General features: G+C 39.0%; 1 non-coding gene across 1 annotated transcript; it reads left to right on the plus strand.

Annotated features, from left to right (window-relative positions):
* Positions 1-2,378: 2,378 nt before the first annotated feature.
* LOC112713931 (small nucleolar RNA R71) lies at positions 2,379-2,482 on the plus strand. The gene has a single exon (XR_003158891.1). It is a non-coding gene; the product is annotated as a small nucleolar RNA R71 (small nucleolar RNA).
* Positions 2,483-18,468: the final 15,986 nt, after the last annotated feature.

The following is an 18,468-nucleotide window of genomic DNA, read 5'->3' on the forward strand; positions in this document are numbered from 1 at the left end:
GAGATTCAGAGATTGAAGTTGTTGGGAAGTGTGACATGGGGAAGAGTGAAATAGGATTAGGAGGTAAGGTGGAAATATGTTAAGTGTGGATCCTGTGGGGTCCACAGATCCTGAGGTGATCCTGTGGGGTCCACAGATCCTGAGGTGTCAAGGAATTACATCCCTGCACCAAATAGGCATGTAAAATGCCTTTGCATACCATTCTGGCGTTTAAACGCCGAGGTGATGCACGTTCTGGGCGTTCAACGCCCATGTGAAGCATGTTCTGGGCGTTTAACGCCCATGTGTAGCATGTTTCTGGCGTTGAACGCCAGTTTCATGCTTGTTACTGGTGTTCAGCGCCAGCTTTTCTCAAGGCACATTCTTGGCGTTCAAACGCCAGAATGTTGCTTGTTTCTGGCGTTCAGCGCCAGATTCATGCTCTGTTCTGGCGTTGAACGCCAGCCAGATGCTCCTTACTGGCGTTGAACGCCAGTCTGCCTTTCCTGCAGGGTGCGAATTTTTTTCTGCTGTTTTTGATTCTGTTTTTAATTTTTATGATTTTTTCGTGACTCCTCATGATCATGTACCTAATAAAACACAAAATAACAAAAATAAAAAATAAAAATTAGATAAATAAAATTGGGTTGCCTCCCAACAAGCGCTTCTTTAATGTCAATAGCTTGACATTATGCTCTCATGGAGCCACAAAGGTGATCAGGTCAATGTTGTATAGTCCCAACACCAAACTTAGAGTTTGGATATGGGGTCTTAACACCAAACTTAGAGTTTGGTTGTGGCCTCCCAACACCAAACTTAGAGTTTGACTGTGGGGCTCTTCTTGACTCTGAACTGAGAGAAGCTCTTCATGCTTACTCTCCTTTGTCACAGAGGGAGGGCCATGTGCCTTAAACACAAGGTAGTCCCCATTCAATTGAAGGACTAATTCACCTCTGTTGACATCTATCACAGCTCCTGATGTAGCAGGGAAAGGTCTTCCAAGGATGATGCATTCATCCTCTTCCTTCCTAGTGTCTAAGATTATGAAATCAGCAGGGATGTAAAGGCCTTCAACCTTTACTAACACGTCCTCTACTATTCCATAAGCTTGTCTCAATGACTTCTCTACCAATTGTAATGAGAACAAGGCAGGTTGTACCTCAATGATTCCCAGCTTCTCCATTACAGAGAGTGGCATAAGATTTATCCCTGACCCCAGATCACATAGAGCTTTTTCAAAGGTCATGGTGCCTATGGTACAAGGTATTAAGAATTTGCCAGGATCTTATTTCTTTTGAGGTAAAATTTGCTGAATCCAGGTATCTAGTTCACTAATGAGCAAGGGAGGTTCACTTTCCCAAGTCTCATTACCAAACAACTTGGCATTCAACTTCATGATAGCTCCTAAATATTGAGCAACTTGCTCTCCAGTCACATCTTCATCTTCCTCAGAGGAAGAATAGTCTTCAGAGCTCATGAATGGCAGAAGGAGATTTAAGGGAATCTCTATGGTCTCTATATGAGCCTCAGATTCCTTTGGATCCTTAATAGGAAACTCCTTCTTGCTTGAGAGACGTCCCAGGAGGTCTTCCTCACTAGAATTTTCGTCCTCCTCCTCCCTTGTGCATTCGGCTATATTGATTACATAAATGGCCTTGCACTCTCCTTTTGGATTCTCTTCTGTATTCCTTGGGAGAATACTGGGAGGAGTTTCAACGACTTTCTTACTCAGCTGGCCCACTTGTGCCTCCAGATTTCTGATGGAGGATCTTGTTTCACTCATGAAACTGAAAGTGGCCTTTGACAGATCAGAGACTAAATTGGCTAAATTAGAAGTGTTTTGTTCAGAATTCTCTGTCTGTTGCTGAGAAGATGATGAAAAAGGCTTGCTATTGCTCAGCCTATTGCGTCCACCATTGTTAAAGCCTTGTTGAGGCTTTTGTTGATCCTTCCATGAGAAATTTGGATGATTTCTCCATGATGGTTTATAGGTATTTCCATAAGGTTCACCCCTGTAATTTACCTCTGCTATTGCAGGGTTTTCAGGATCATAAGCTTCTTCAGAAGTTGCCTCTTTAGTACTGTTGGATGCATTTTGCCATCCATTCAGACTTTGAGAGATCATGTTGACTTGCTGAGTCAACACTTTGTTCTGAGCCAATATGGCATTCAGAGCATCAATCTCAAGAACTCCCTTTCTTTGAGGCGTCCCATTATTAATGGAATTCCTCTCAGAAGTGTACATGAATTGGTTATTTGCAACCATATCAATAAGCTCTTGAGCTTCTGCAGGTGTTTTCTTTAGGTGAATGGATCCACCTGCAGAATGGTCCAATGACATTTTTGAAAATTTAGATAGACCATAATAGAATATATCTAATATGGTCCATTTTGAAAACATGTTAGATGGACACCTTTTGGTCAACTTCTTGTACCTTTCCCAAGCTTCGTAGAGGGATTCACCATCTTTTTGTTTGAAGGTTTGAACATCCACTCTAAACTTGCTCAGCTTTTGAGGAGGAAAGAATTTATCCAAGAAAGCAGTGACCAGCTTATCCCAGGAATCCAGGCTATCCTTAGGTTGTGAATCCAACCATATTCTAGCTCTGTCTCTTACAGCAAAAGGGAAAAGCATGAGCTTGTAGACTTCAGGATCTACTCCATTCGTCTTTACAGTCTCACAAATCTGTAAGAACTCAGTTAAAAACTGGTAAGGATCTTCAGATGGAAGTCCATAAAACTTGCAGTTCTGTTGCATTAAAGCAACTAGCTGAGGCTTAAGCTCAAAATTATTAGCTCTAATGGCAGGAATGGAGATGCTTCTTCCATCAAATTTGGACGTTGGTTTGGTAAAGTCACCAAGAATCCTTCTTGCATTATCATTATTGGGTTCGGCTACCATCTCCTTCTCTTGTTCGATAATTTCTGAAAGGTTACTTATGGTTTGTTGTAATTTAGCTTCTCTTAGTTTTCTCTTCAAAGTCCTTTCAGGTTCAGGATCAGCTTCAACAAGAGTGCTTTTGTCCTTGTTCCTACTCATATGAAAGAGGAGAAAACAAGGAAAGAAGAGGAATCCTTTATGTCACAGTATAGAGATTCCTTTATGTTAGTAGAAGAAGAAAGGGATAGAAGAAAGAAAAGTGAAGAATCCAAACACAAGGGATAGATTGGGTTCGGATTTTTAGATGAGGAGAGGTGAAGAGAAGTGTTAGTAAATAAATAATTAAATAGAATAAGAGAGAAGAGATAGAAAATTTTGAAAATAATATTTTAAAAAAAAGTGTTAGTAATTTTCGAAAATTAGAGATAAGATAAGATTAAAATTAAAATTTAAAACAAAAGAATTTTTGAAAAAGAGATGAGATATTTTCAAAAATTAGAGAGGGAAAAGTAGTTAGGTGGTTTTGAAAAAGATAAGAAACAAACAAAAAGTCAAAGAGTTAGTTGAAAAAGATATTAAAATCAAATTTGAAAAGATAGGAAGATAAGAAGTTAGATAAGATATTTTGAAATCAAATTTTGAAAAAGATAAAATTTTGAAAAAGATAAGATAAAAGATAAAAAGATTAAATTCAAAAAATTTTAAAATTACTTACTTCACTAACAAGAAACTACAAGATAAGATTCTAGAACTTAAAGATTGAACCTTTCTTAACAAGAAAGTAACAAACTTCAAATTTTTGAATCAATCACATTAATTGTTAGTGAGTTTTTGAAAATTTGATATAAAGATAAGGAAAAGATTTTGAAAATAATTTTAGAAAAGATTTTTAGAATTTTCGAAAAAAAATGAAAAAGATATGATTTTTGAAAAAGATTTTGAAAAGATAAGATTTTTAAAATTGAAAATTTGACTTGACTTGTAAGAAACAACTAATTTTGAAAATTTTTGACTAAGTCAACTCAAATTTTTAAAAATTATGAGAAAAATAAGGAAAAGATATTTTTTTATTTTTGAATTTTTTTATGATGAGAGAGAAAAACACAAAAATACTCAATGCATGAAATTTTTAGATCAAAACAATGAATGCATGCAAGAATGCTATGAATGTCAAGATGAACACCAAGAACACTTTGAAGATCATGATGAACATCAAGAACATAATTAAAAAAATTTTTGATGCAAAGAAAACATGCATGACACCAAACTTAGAACTCTTTAATGCATGGACTCTAACAAACAAAAAATGCATATGAAAAATAACAAACAACACAAAACAAGAAAACATCAAGATCAAATAAGAAGACTTACCAAGAACAACTTGAAGATCATGAAGAACACTATGAATGCATGGAGTTTTCGAAAAATGCAAGAAAATTTTTTTTAAAGCATGCAATTGACACCAAACTTAAAAATTTACTCAAGACTCAAACAAGAAACACAAAATATTTTTGATTTTTATGATTTTATTAATTTTTTTGGATTTTTATTAATTTTTTTTCGAAAATATTTTTGGAAAAACGAAAAAGAAAAGAAAAATTTTGAAAAAGAGTTTTGAAAAATTTTTTTGAAAAGAAAATTACCTAATCTGAGCAACAAGATGAACCGTCAGTTGTCCATACTCGAACAATCCCCGGCAACAGCGCCAAAAACTTGGTGGATGAAATTGTGATTGCCCTCTTTGTATTTTCATGAGATTTATTTAATGCCTCTTTGGCATATGTGATCACAACTACGTTCAACTTAACCAGCAAGTGTATTGGGTCATCCAAGTAATACCTTACGTGAGTAAGGGTCGATCCCACAGAGATTGTTGGTATGAAGCAAGCTATGGTCACCTTGTAAATCTCAGTTAGGCAGATTAAATGATTATGGATTTCAATAATTAATAATAAAAAGAAAATAAAATAGGATAGAAATACTTATGTAAATTAATGGTGGGGATTTCAGATAGGCGTGTGGAGATGCTAGAATCCTCTCGAATCTCTATTTTCTTATTACATTCATCCAATCCTTCCTACTCCTTTCCATGGCAAGCTATATGTAGGGCATCACCGTCATCAATGGCTACTTTTCATCCTCTCGGGAAAATGGTCCTATGCGCTGTCACTGCACGGCTAATCGTTTGGAGGCATCACCCTTGACAATGGCTACATCCCATCCTCTTAGTGAAAATGGTCCAAATGCTCTGTCACAGCACGGCTAATCATCTGTCGGTTCTCAATCAGGTTGGAATAGAATCCATTGATTCTTTTGCATCTGTCAGTAACGCCCAGCCTTCAGGAGTTTGAAGCTCGTCACAGTCATTCAATACCGGAATCTTACTCAGAATACCACAGACAAGGTTAGACTTTCCAGATTCCCGGAATCCTACTCGGAATACCACAGACAAGGTTAAACTTTCCGGATTCCCATGAATGCCGTCATCTATCTAGCTTATACCACGAAGATTCTGTTAGGGAATCTAAGAGATATGCGCCCGGCCTAATGTAGAACGGAAGTGGTTGTCAGTCACGTGCGTTCATAGGTGAGAATGATGATGAGTGTCACAGATCATCACATTCATCAAGTTGAAGTGCAACGTATATCTTGGAATAAGAATAAAAGAGAATTGAATAGAAGATAATAGTAATTGTATTGAAACTTGAGGTACAGCAGAGCTTCACACCCTTAATCTATGGTGTGTAGAAACTCCACCGTTGAAAATACATAAGTGAAAGGTTCAGGCATGGCCGAATGGCCAGCCCCCAAAACGTGATCAATAGTCTCCTCAGATGAAGAATAAAACAAAACTGAGACCAAAGATGTCTAATACAATAGTAAATTAACCTATTTATACTAGACTAGCTACTAGGGTTTACATGAGTAAGTAATTGATGCATAAATCCACTTTCGGGGCCCACTTGGTGTATGTTTGGGCTGAGCTTGATCTATCCACGAGCTAAGGCTTTTATTGGAGTTGAACGCCAGGTTATAACGTGTTTTGGGCGTTCAACTCCGGGTCATGACGTGTTTCTGGCGTTTAACTCTAAACAGCAGCATGTACTTGGCGTTGAGCGCCACTTTACGTCATCAATTCCCGAATAAAGTATGAACTATTATATATTGCTGGAAATCTCTGGATGTCTACTTTCCAACGCCGTTGAGAGCGTGCCATTTGGAGTTCTGCAGCTCCAGAAAATCTATTTTGAGTGCAGGGAGGTCAGATTCCAACAGCATCAGCAGTCCTTTTGTCAGCCTTTTTCAGATTTTTGCTCAAGTCCCTCAATTTCAGCCAGAAATTACCTGAAATCACAGAAAAACACACAAACTCATAGTAAAGTCCAGAAATGTGAATTTAACATAAAAACTAATGAAAACATCCCTGAAAGTAGCTTGAACTTACTAAAAACTACCTAAAAACAATGCCAAAAAGCGTATAAATTATCCGCTCATCAGTGGCAACTCCATATCATCCACAGACAAATGGGCAAGCTGAAGTCTCTAATAGAGAACTTAAAAGAATCCTGGAATAGACTGTGATTGATGTGTGGAAAATGATCCAACACAAAACTCACCGGCAAGTGTACGGGGTCGCATCAAGTAATAATAACTCACATGAGTGAGGTCGATCCCACAGGGATTGAAGGATTGAGTAATTTTAGTTTAGTGGTTGATTTAGTCAAGCAAACAAGAGTTGATTTGAGTGATTTGTGATTGACAGAAGCTAAATTGCATGAATTGTAAAGGGAGAGGGAAAAATTGTAGTAAATTAAGGAGCTAAGAAATTAAAGTACTGAATCTTAAAGAACAAGTAAAGTAAATGATAGTAACTTAAAGTGCAAGAAATGTAAATTTGCTTGAATGTAAAAAGGGAATTGGGAGTTGTGATTGCAGAATTTAAACAAGAACAAGCGAATTGCAATAAACAAAAGAGTAAAAGATGAATTGAAGTAAAGTGGATCTTGAACAGAAAAGTAAAAGTGATTGAAGATTTAGAAACAGAAAGTAAATGTAGCTAAATTGCAGAAATTAAAAGAGAGATTGCAGATCTCAGGAGTGGAGGAGACTAGAAAACAAGTATAGATCTCAAATCCTTCCTTGATCCAGCAAGAACAATTGCAAAAGAAAATAGAAAAATGAATTGCAGAAGAAATAAAAGGATGAAAGCAGTAAACAGAAATTGAATTATGCAGAAAGAGTAAACAAGAGATCTCAAGGTGAGATTGAAACAGAACTTCTTCAATTCTCCACCCAAGATCCAAAGTAAGAAGTCAAGAGTGCTCAAGAAAGAACAAGGAAGAAGAGAGATCAATTCTCCTCCCCAATTCTCTAAGATCTAGAATCAGAATGAAAACTCTCCCAAAACTACCAAAAAGAAAAGTTCAAAAGTAAGGTCAAAATCTAAACGTAAAGAAAAAGGTAAAAGGTTCCTTTCTAAATCAAACTAACTTCTATTTATACACCTTCTATTTTTGGATTTTAGAATTTGGAATGGGCTTTTTAATTTGGTGAAGAATTGAATTATATTGGATTTTTAATTGAATTTCCAGCCCAAATGTTGCTCCCAATAGAGTGCTCTGCTCTTGTGGAGAGTGCAGCATTGGGCTTCACTTCTTGGTTCCTTTGTAGCGTGCCAAGCCTTGGGTGCATCAGGATAGCACTCCGCTCTTGTGGAGAGCGCAGCATTGCTGCCTTGGTGCTGTCCTGCGCGCGCAATTCCTCCCTGGTCGTGTCAAGTTGTTGCTTGAAGAGTAGCACTCAGCTCTTGGTGAGAGCGTAGCACTCCCTTTGCTTTGGTGAGGTCCCAAGTTCAAATCCTTGGGGAAGCATTGCTGGCCAATTTCTTTTGTGAAGGAAAGCAAGCTAGCGCATGCTTTGAGTGGGGCGTCCTTGGTTCGAATCGTTGTGAGTGCACTTAAGCCAATTTTGGCTTATTTTCTTGCCAGGGTAGCGCCTCTTCCCCCCTTTTGGTCATGGGTTCGACCCTTGTGGCTTTCACTAGCAAAACTTTTCCTTGAATTAATTTTTTGGGAGGAGCCCAATAATGCTCTTGACAAGAGCGCAGCACTATATCTCTCCCCCTCTTTCTTGGTTTAAAAATAGTGCTCAGCTTTGAAGGAGAGCGCAGCATCCAAGCCTTGCTTCCTTGGTTCATTGTTGTGCTCCCTTGGAGAGCATTGTGCTCTTGGGGAGAGCGTTGTAGCTTCCTCCCTTGATATGCCACGCTTCTTTGTTGCTTTTGCCACACTTTTCTCTTCCTTGGGCCACGCTTCTTAGGCCACGCTTTCTTGTTTTTTTCTTTTCTTCACCTACAAGTAATCAAAACAACCAATCAAAGTATCACAAAATTCATAAAGCCTAAAATTCATTTAAAAACCATTTAATTTTAGCTTAAACTTCATGATTTTGTGTCAATTAAAGGGTGGTTGATTGATTCAAATAAACCATGCAATTCCACTCCAAATTACTTACTTATAATGCAAGAAAGTGCATAAAACTAGTGAAACAAGTGAAATTAGCTTGGAAAATAAGCATATGATGACTTGTCATCAGTGATTAACCGTAGAAGGGATTGGGCAAGAAGCTTGGATGATATTCTGTAGACATATAGAACAGCATTCAAGACTCCTATAGGGACCTCTCCATACTAGCTTGTGTATGGGAAAGCCTGTCACTTGCCAGTGGAACTGGAACACAAGGCCTACTGGGCAACCAGATTTCTAAACCTTAATGCCAAGTTAGCTGGAGAAAAATGATTGCTCCAGTTAAATGAGCTAAAGGAATTCAGACTCAATGCTTTCGAAAATGCAAAAGTTTACAAAGAGAAAGCCAAAAGATGGCATGATAAGAAGCTGTCATCCAGAGTCTTTGAGCCAAGGGCAGAAAGTTCTGCTATTCAACTCTAGGCTTAGGTTATTCCTTGAGAAAATTAAAATTTTGGTGGAGAGGACCATATGTGATTACAGGTGTGTCACCATATGGATATGTAGAGCTTCATAATAGTGACTCTGACAAAAAGTTCATTGTTAATGGGCAAAGAGTCAAGCATTATCTTGAAGGCAATATTGAGCAAGAATGCTCAAGACTGAGACTGGATTAAAGCTCAGTAATAGTCCAGCTAAAGACGATAAAGAAGCGCTTATTGGGAGGCAACCCAATTTTATCTATATATGTTAAAATTCCATTGTTATTTTGTGTTTTCTTTAGGTTGATGATCATGTGAAGTCACAAAAACAACTGCAAAAATTAAAGCAAAATCAAAAACATCATTAAAAATAGCACACCATGGAGGATAAGCTTACTGACGTTTAAACGCCAGTAAGAAGCATCAGACTGGCATTTAACGCCAGAAAGGAGCATCAAGCTGGTGTTAAACGCCAGAAACAGGCTGCAAGCTAGTGTTTAACGCCAGAAACAAGGAGCAGTCTGGCGTTAAACGCCATGATTACACTAAGAGGGCATTCTACACGTCTAAATGGTGCAGGGATGAGAAATCCTTGACACCTCAGGATCTGTGGACCCCACAGGATCCCCACCTACCTCACCATTCAAATTCAAACCATTCCCCTCCCAAAACCACCCATTCACACACCTCTATCTCCTCCACTTCTCCTTCTACTCCCTTCTTTCTTCTTTTGCTCGAAGACGAGCAAACCTTTTAAGTTTGGTGTGGAAAAAGCATTGCTTTTTGTTATTCCATAACCATTATGGCACCTAAGGCTGGAGAAACTAATGGACGCATAGGAACCGTGTCGGAAGAGATTTTCTAAATGAAATTACGTTGCAAGTATAGCTCCCCCAACAACAATTCTCGCGGATCAAATTTAGAATGGAATTGGTTGTCACAAGTTCAACCCCAATAAAATAACCGAAGTATTCAAACCTCGGGTCGTCTCCCGAAGAATGAGAAAACATGTGCTTCAACATTGGTTAGAAGTCCGGGGTTGTGAATCATTAACAAGAAAGTAAATTGAGAATCTTAGCAATTAAGCAATCTAAAGTTCAAGGAACTAATTCAAACAACAAGCAAGGTGTAAACAATTTCAAAATAAGGAACTAACATTCAACCTAACTCTACTCTTAACTAAACAATAACTACAACTAAGCAAGACAATTGAGAAATTGATTTTCAAATATGAATAATAAAAGCAACTCTTGGTTAGGCATGGGAATTGGGGTCGCTATCCTTGTCTAATAACCATATCTTGACAATTATGAGGAGCCGAACTCATTAGTCTACTTCCACACTTGAAGTACGTCAAATGGTTTGGTCAACATCAAACCCATAAGGCCTAACCTCACTACTAATTAACCTAGTAGTAGCCTAGTGTTAATGGATATCAAATTGACCACTAAGGACTCTCAAATCATCAAATACATTAGACCCAACGACTCAAGTTTACCCAATTCCCTTGGCCTAAGCCAAGAGTAAAAAGGACTACTCCATAGTCAAGGTAAACAATTCATCAAACACTTGGTAAGCATTAACAAAAAATATGTTCAAATTGCAATTGAATTGAAATCAACAAATACCCACTAACAATTATCAACTTATAAGAGCTTAAACAACCCAATGAAGCATAAAAATCATCAATGTAACATCAACAAGTCAAGATTCACAATATTTATGAAATGGGTATAAAGTGACAATTAACAAAATCCATAAACTAACACAAGATCTAAGTGGAAATATACTAAAGAATTCAAATTAAGCAATCAAAGACAGTAATTAAGAAAACTCAATTCAGATTCAACAAGGAAGGATCAAATTAAAGCTAGATCTAGAGAAGAACAAGGGTTTCTTCTTCTAGAAGAACAAAAAAACCTAAAAACTAGAAAAATTGTGTCTTAGTGTAAAATGATTGATTCCCCCCTTTCTCCCTAGGGCCTCTTGAGCCTCAGAAATCGCCAGGCACGATTTCTTTTAATGAGGTCAAGTGCAGCTTCCCACGCGTGCGCACCATGCGTGCGCCCACGCTGATTGCTTTTGTGATCCATGCGTGCGCGCCAGCTGCACGTTCGCGTCGGCGGAAATTCTCTGGCCTGCGCGGATGCGTCTATCCTTGCACGCCGCTTCCAGCTGTCCTCATCCACGCGTGCGCGTGACGTGTGTGTGCGCGCCGATGCTGTAGTTTCCAAAATCCAAATCTTCATGTTCCTTCCTCTGGTGCATGCTTTCCTTCTCTCTTCTGGGCCATTCTTACCCTACTAATTCTGAAATCACTTAACAAATACGTCACGGCATCGAATGGCAATAAAGAGAATCAAAATATAGCAATTCTAAGGCAAAATAAGCATGTTTTCCACAATGTTGCAACACTGGGAAGTGAACACAAAACCATGCATTTCATGTGAATAAGTGTGAGAAATATTGATAAAAACCCACCAAAATAGGCACAAGATAAACCACAAAGTCGGGGTTTATCAAATCTCCCCACACTTAAACCAAGTATGTCCTCATGCTTAAAATAAAAAGACCAAAGATCATGGTGAGAAAGGGTTTATGAAATGCAAACTATCCAGGTGAATGCATGCGACTAATGTAAAATCGTTTATCTACTTGGTCAAGGGTAAATCCATCTTCCAAGAACACATATAAGTATATGGGGTGAAAATGATGTGTAATTCATGAATCCTACCACACTGGATATCACTATGAAGTGCATATGACTTGCTAAACAAACGCTTGTGATAGCCGGGAACAAAGAGTCAAGCATCGAACCATCACCGGATGTGTATCCGCTCTATACGCTCAAGTGTATAGGGTTCATCACTCAATCCTCTTCTAATCATGCTTTCCAAGATTTGTCTTTCATCTAACAATCAACAATTACTTAATGCATGCTTACAAGTATCATGAGGTCTTATTTATGGGTTGTAACGTGGCTAAGGTGAGGGTAAGGATGCATATGGTCAAGTGAACTTAAAATTTGAGTCCTTGATTAACTTAGAATCCCACTAGACACATAAAACAACCTATACAACTATAATATATTACCTAACTACTCTTGAATTCCACTTTTTGCACACTCATGCATTCCTTTCAATTCATATCCCATATGCATTGTTTTTACTACTTGTCTTAGGACATTTTTGTCCCCTTTCATTGCCTTTCATTTTTTTTTTCATATATATATTTTATTTTCTTCTCTCTTTTTTTTGGTCCCCTTTTCCTTGGGGTTCATGTACAAAAGTTTCAATGCATATAGTTCAATCATTCAATACATGAGTATGTTCCCAAATCCCAGAGTTTTCAATTACAATACACCTCTATATCTACCCAAGTTTCCAAGTATACCCTCCCAATCGAATGATACACATCCTAATTCTCCTAAGCTAATCAAGGATCTAAATTTAGGGACATTCATGGTTTTTCACTTAGGGTTGTTGATGTGCTCTTTTTAGGAATAAAGAGGGTTTATCATAGGCTCAAATTTGGTTAGCAATGGTAGATAAAAGGGTTAAGGCCATTTGGGAAGAGTGACTATTGAAATGATGGCCTCAATCATGTAAATGTATTCACACACAAAGTAATGGACATATAGAATCAGACAAAGCAAGGATTGCAATCATAGAGAGAAAATAATGCACACAAGAATGGGAATTAATGGTTAAAAGATGTAACCATACAATAGGCTCAAAACTTACAAGCTTGTGTTCTTAGCTCAATCACTATGTTCCAAAATACATTCTTGAAGCAAGTTCAACATAAAAATTTTTGGTAGGGTAAGATACCCCAAAACACGGTTTCTTAGAAAAGAAGTTATTATTTGACCAAGCAACTCTATAGAGACTAACTATCATGCAAGGAATATTTACACGCAAGACTAACTACACATGCAATGTACTAACTACTGAGGAAGAAGTAAATCCATGGGTATTGAAGAAAAGATAGTGTTACCTATGGAGATCGGTCGAACGACCTCCCCACACTTAGAATTTAGCACGGTCCTCCGTGCTACTAAGAATGCACAAGGGATGGTCGGAACCGGAACCGTCACTGTCCTCTTCATCAGAGCACCCATCACTTAGGTTGGAGGTGGATGTGGATATTTTGGGTTCCTCCATGCTAGGGGTAACACAACGCAGAAGCTTCTTGATGTAAGTGTATCAGCGTTGGTTACGCCGCTCATATCTATCAATCTTCTGGTGTAGATCTTCTATCCCTTGATGAGTGGATCTTTGCTGCAGTGGTGATGATGAGATGGGAGGAAAAATAGGTGGTGTGGCTATGTTAAGGCTTGGGTTGTTCATGGAAAGATGTAAGTATTTTCCGGTTGGGACCACATCGCCCTTAGCCGAAATTATAGCTTTTGTGTCCGTGGCTTCCCAAGGGATACCCGCAGCAGCAACTAAATTAGATACCAAAGCTGAAAATGGCAAATTGCCCCGATTGTAGATTTGACCCATCGCTTGCTTGACAAGAAGCGAAATGTTCACCGGTCTCCCCGTGAGGACACACCAAACAAGCAAGGCGAGATCCGCAGTGAAGGATGATTTGTGGGTGCTAGGTAGGACATAGTGAGATAGGATCTGAGCCCAAGCCCTAGCTTCCATAGTGAGGGAACGTGCATCAATGCACTTGGGTCGCATTTGGAGCCGACCATGGGTCCAAGATGTTCTCGGTTCAGCAATGACTTGGAGGATCGAGTTCCAATCATATCAAACTTCTCCCACTGACGTAAGATCTCTTGGTAGCCATCCATGTCACTTGGTACTGTAGGACATTAAGCACTTGCTGAATAGCCTCTTCCGACACGGAGACTTGCTTTTGGCGTACGTATACCGATTAAAGAGAGGGAAGATGGTAGTTAGTGTAGAATTCTACAACCCATAAGAGGTTGACCTCTTGTGGTTTTCTCAGAAGAAACTCTCATCCTCGCTGTTCAATGCAGGGTAGAATATAAGAAGCAACTTTGTCCGGTGGAGCAAGTAGATGCTTAGCATGATAGTTCCTCTCAACCATGAAGGGAAACATAAGTTCACAGAAGCGGTTGGAGAACCTTGAAGAGTCTTTTGCCGGTTTGCTCTTTTCATTATCATCAATAAGAGCGGGTGTTTTCGCCTTCTTAGATAGGGTTTGGCTCCTAATGAAGAGTGTGCCTTAGAGCATGACTTTGGGAGTGCCCTCTTTACGGCTGGTTTCCTTGAAGCTTTCTCCTTGCCTTTTGTGGTGGCCATTCTGAAAAGGAAGGGAAAGAAGGAAATTGTCAAACCCAAAGGATCAACTTAATAAACATGCAAGTGGGATGTGTGCCCAAAAAGAATAGTACAACAAAGTAGTCAATGAAGCACGGATCATAACATTTGGCATGTGATGCATGAGGAAGTAAAGCATGCAACATGGCATGAGGGGAATGATCTCAAGCATCCAAAACAAAGAGCAAGTTATGTTCAATGAGTGTCTAATTAGCGAGTAATAAGTAAAATGTGTTCAATGCACTTAGAAGAGAGCAAGTGAATGAGGAGGGAGCACGAAATTGAAGATATATGACTAGAATTACCCAAGATGGCATATGTGCATTTCCTTGAACACTTGGTGTGCAATTAACAAGCAATGAACAATTAAGAGATACTCAACCAATTAGAAGTACGAAATGAAGTAGCAATCATCACACAACATCATCACAAAGATAATAATAGCAATCAAGAAGATCCATGAAAGTAATCAAAGTTCAAATTCAACATCCATGGGAATAACAAAGAAAGAAGAGTAAACAAGTAAAAAGCAAGTGGTGTAATCAACTGACTAAAAGAGAGAATAAGTAAATCAACATGAAAGAATCTAACTAGAAAAAGAAATGATGCAAAGAAAGCAATAGATGAGATAGGGAGGAAGTAGAACCTTGAGAGGTGTAAAAGAACAAGGTTAATGTTCTTGTTAGAGATAAGAAGGAGATGGAAGAGATGTAGTGCCACCGGAGAAGGTGGTGGTCGCCGGTGAGTAGCTAGAGACAATGGTGGTGGAGTATGAGAGAGAAGAGGATAAGAGGGGTGATGGAGAAAGAAGAAGAAGGAGTTAAGAAAGAAAATAGGAGGGGTGAAGAAGCAGGGCGTGCAGCTTTAAAACTGATTCACGCATCCTGCGGGTGCGCGCACAGTGCGCTGACGCGTAGGTGAAGAAAGAGCAAGGGATGCGAGCGCGTCCTTGGCACGTTTGCGCAAGTACAGATGTGCTCCTGGCACAGAACTGGCACAGAGTTGGCATAACTCTCTGGTTTTTATACCAGAGTTGGCATGCGGCTCATGCGTGCGGCCGCGCACACTGCGCTGACGCATGCATTATGGTATTAGCTACCGACGCGGACGCGCAAAGTGCGCGGACATGTCAGTGCGGACACAGGCTGGGCACGAACATGGCACCACTCTCTGGAATTTGTACCAGAGAGATCTGATCACACCATCGGCGCACACGTGCGCAGTGCGCTGGCACGTCGATTGCTAAGTTGCAAGTTGGCACGCTAGTGGCATGTACGCTAGCGCGTGGGGGTTGGCATGCGATGGGCATGAAGTGAGCATGACTCTCGAGTTTTAGGCCCAAGGGTAGAAATGCACCACCGGCGCAGATGCATGTAGTGCGCTGGCGCACCGGTGCCCAACTGCCTTTTTTTGCCTTCTCTCTCTCTCTTTTTTTTCTTTTGTTTTAGTAGGTATTTTAGCTAGCATGCAAGAGAACACTTCACAAATTCATAAATCATTCAAAACATAGCATCCTCTCTATTTCAATAAGTTATCCATACCAGAATGATGAAATTTTTCTAAACATCCTAGTTAACCAACAAAAATAACAACAACTAGAATTCCTATGCAATCAACAACATCAAGAAATCACAAAATTCTCAAGAATCTAAACAAAAAGCAAGGTGGTATACACAAGGAAGATCTTACCACGGTAGGGTGCCTCCCACCAAGCACTTTTCTTTAACGTCCTTAAGTTGGACGGTCAGTCGCTCAAACTTCTCCTTTAGGTGCATCCTCCAATAGGAACACTTCTAGCTCCTTTGGGAGCTTGTAGCCATGGTACTTCTTCACTCTATGTCCATTCACCTTGAAGGTTGCTTCACTTTTAGGATCAAACAATTCCACCACTCCATAGGGCTTTATCTCTTTTACCTTGAAAGGTCTTTCCCATCTAGAGCGGAGCTTGCCAGGCATGAAACGAAGCCTCGAATTGTATAAGTGCACCTCATCAGCTTCTTGAAAGTCCTTTTTCCAGATGTGATGGTCATGGAATGCTTTAGTCTTCTCTTTGTAGATCTGGGCATTCTCATATGCTTCGTTTCTCAAATATTCGAGCTCCTCTAGCTGTAGTTTTCTGGCTACTCCTGCTTGGGTCAAATCCATGTTGCATTACTTTACCGCCCAATAAGCTCTGTGCTCAATTTCCACTGGAAGGTGGTATCCCTTTCCATAGACGATCCAGAAGGGACTCATCCTTAATGGAGTCTTATAGGCCGTTCTATACGCCCATAGTGCATCTCCTAACCGGACGCTCCAATCCTTCCTTTGCAGATTGACTACTTTCTCCAAGAATCTTTTAATCTCCTAGTTGGACACTTCCGCTTGTCCGTTGGTTTGCGGATGATAAGCGGTGGCAATTCTAAGGCAAAATAAGCATGTTTTCCACAATGGAGAAACATTGGGAAGTGAACACAAAACCATGCATTTCTTGTGAATAAGTGTGAGAAATATTGATAAAAACCCCCAAAATATGCACAAGATAAACCACAAAATCGGTGTTTATCAGAAACCTCTAGAAAGATGAAAGGGAAGGCAGTTGCTTCCACATCTGAGTCATGAGAGATGGAGAGGTTTATCTCAAGGGTCCATAGTTCAGTGGCAAAGCATTTGATTGCAGATCAAAGAGCCTTGAGGGAAGAGCAACAAAGGCAAGGAAGAGACATAGAGGAGCACCATTAGATCTTCAAGAGGAAGAACAAGCTGCCATCACTAAGGTGAACTCATTCCTTAACTTCCTTGTTCTTATTTTTCTATTTTTTTTCGATTTTCATACTTCATGTTTGTCTATGTTTTGTGTCTTTACTACATGATCATTATTGTCTAGTGTCTATGTCTTAAAGTTATGAATAACTCCATGAATTGTTCACCTCTCTTAAATGAAAAATGTTCTAAAAACAAAAGAATAAGAAGTACATGAGTTTCGAATTCATCCTTGAAATTAGTTTAATTATATTGATGTGGTGACAATACTTTTTGTTTTCTGAATGAATGCTTGAACAGTGCATATTTTTTATATTGAATTTTATGAATGTTAAAAAATTGTTGGCTCTTGAAAGAATGATGAACAAGAGAAATGTTATTGATAATGTGAAAAATCATAAAATTGATTCTTGAAGCAAGAAAAAGCAGTGAATAACAAAAGCTTGAGAAAAAAAATGGAAAAAATATGAAAGAAAAAGAAAAAGCAAGCTGAAAAAGCCAATAGCTCTTAAAACCAAAAGGCAAGGGTAAAAAGGATCCAAGGCTTTGAGCATCAATGGATAGGAGGGCCCAAGGAAATAAATCCAGGCCTAAGTGGCTAAATCAAGCAGTCTCTAACCATGTGCTTGTGGCATGCAGGTTCAAGTGAAAAACTTGAGACTAAGTGGTTAAAGTCGTGATCCAAAGCAAAAGAGTGTGCTTAAGAACTCTGGACATCTCTAATTGGGGACTTTAGCAAACCTAAGTTGCAATCTGAAAAGGTTCACCCAGTTATGTGTCTGTGGCATTTATGTATCCGGTGATAATACTGGAAAACAAAGTGCTTAGGGCCACGGCCAAGACTCATAAAGTAGTTGCGTTCAAGAATCAACATACTAAACTAGGAGAATTAATAACACTATCTGAATTCTGAGTTCCTAGAGATGCCAATCATTCTAAACTTCAAAGGATAAAGCGAGATGCCAAAACTGTTCAGAAGCAAAAAGCTACTAGTCCCGCTCATCTAATTTGAGGTAAGCTTCATTGATATTTTGGAATTTATAGTATATTCTCTTCTTTTTATCCTATTTGATTTTCAATTGCTTGGGGACAAGCAACAATTTAAGTTTGGTGTTGTGATGAGCGGATAATATATACGCTTTTTGGCATTGTTTTTAGATAGTTTTTAGTAGGTTCTAGCTACTTTCTAGTATGTTTTTATTAGTTTTCACGCAAAATTCATATTTCTGGACTTTACTATGAGTTTGTGTGTTTTTCTGTGATTTCAGGTATTTTCTGGCTGAAATTGAGGGATTTGAGCAAAAAAATCTGATTCAGGCTGAAAAAGGACTGCTAATGCTATTGGATTCTGACCTCCCTGCACTCGAAATAAATTTTCTGGAGCTGTAGGAGTCCAATTGGTGCACTCTCAATTGCGTTGGAAATTAGACATCCAGGACTTTCCAGCAATATATAATAGTCCATACTTTGCTCGAAGATAAATGATGTAAACTAGCATTTAACGCCAGTTCCATGTTCCATTCTGGCATTAAACGCCAGAAACAGGTTACAAGTTGGAGTTAAACGCCCAAAACAGGTTACAACCTGGCGTTTAACTCCAAAAACAGCCCAGGCATGTGAAAAGC

Source organism: Arachis hypogaea, chromosome 9, assembly GCF_003086295.3.
Source record: "Arachis hypogaea cultivar Tifrunner chromosome 9, arahy.Tifrunner.gnm2.J5K5, whole genome shotgun sequence".
NCBI lineage: Eukaryota > Viridiplantae > Streptophyta > Magnoliopsida > Fabales > Fabaceae > Arachis > Arachis hypogaea.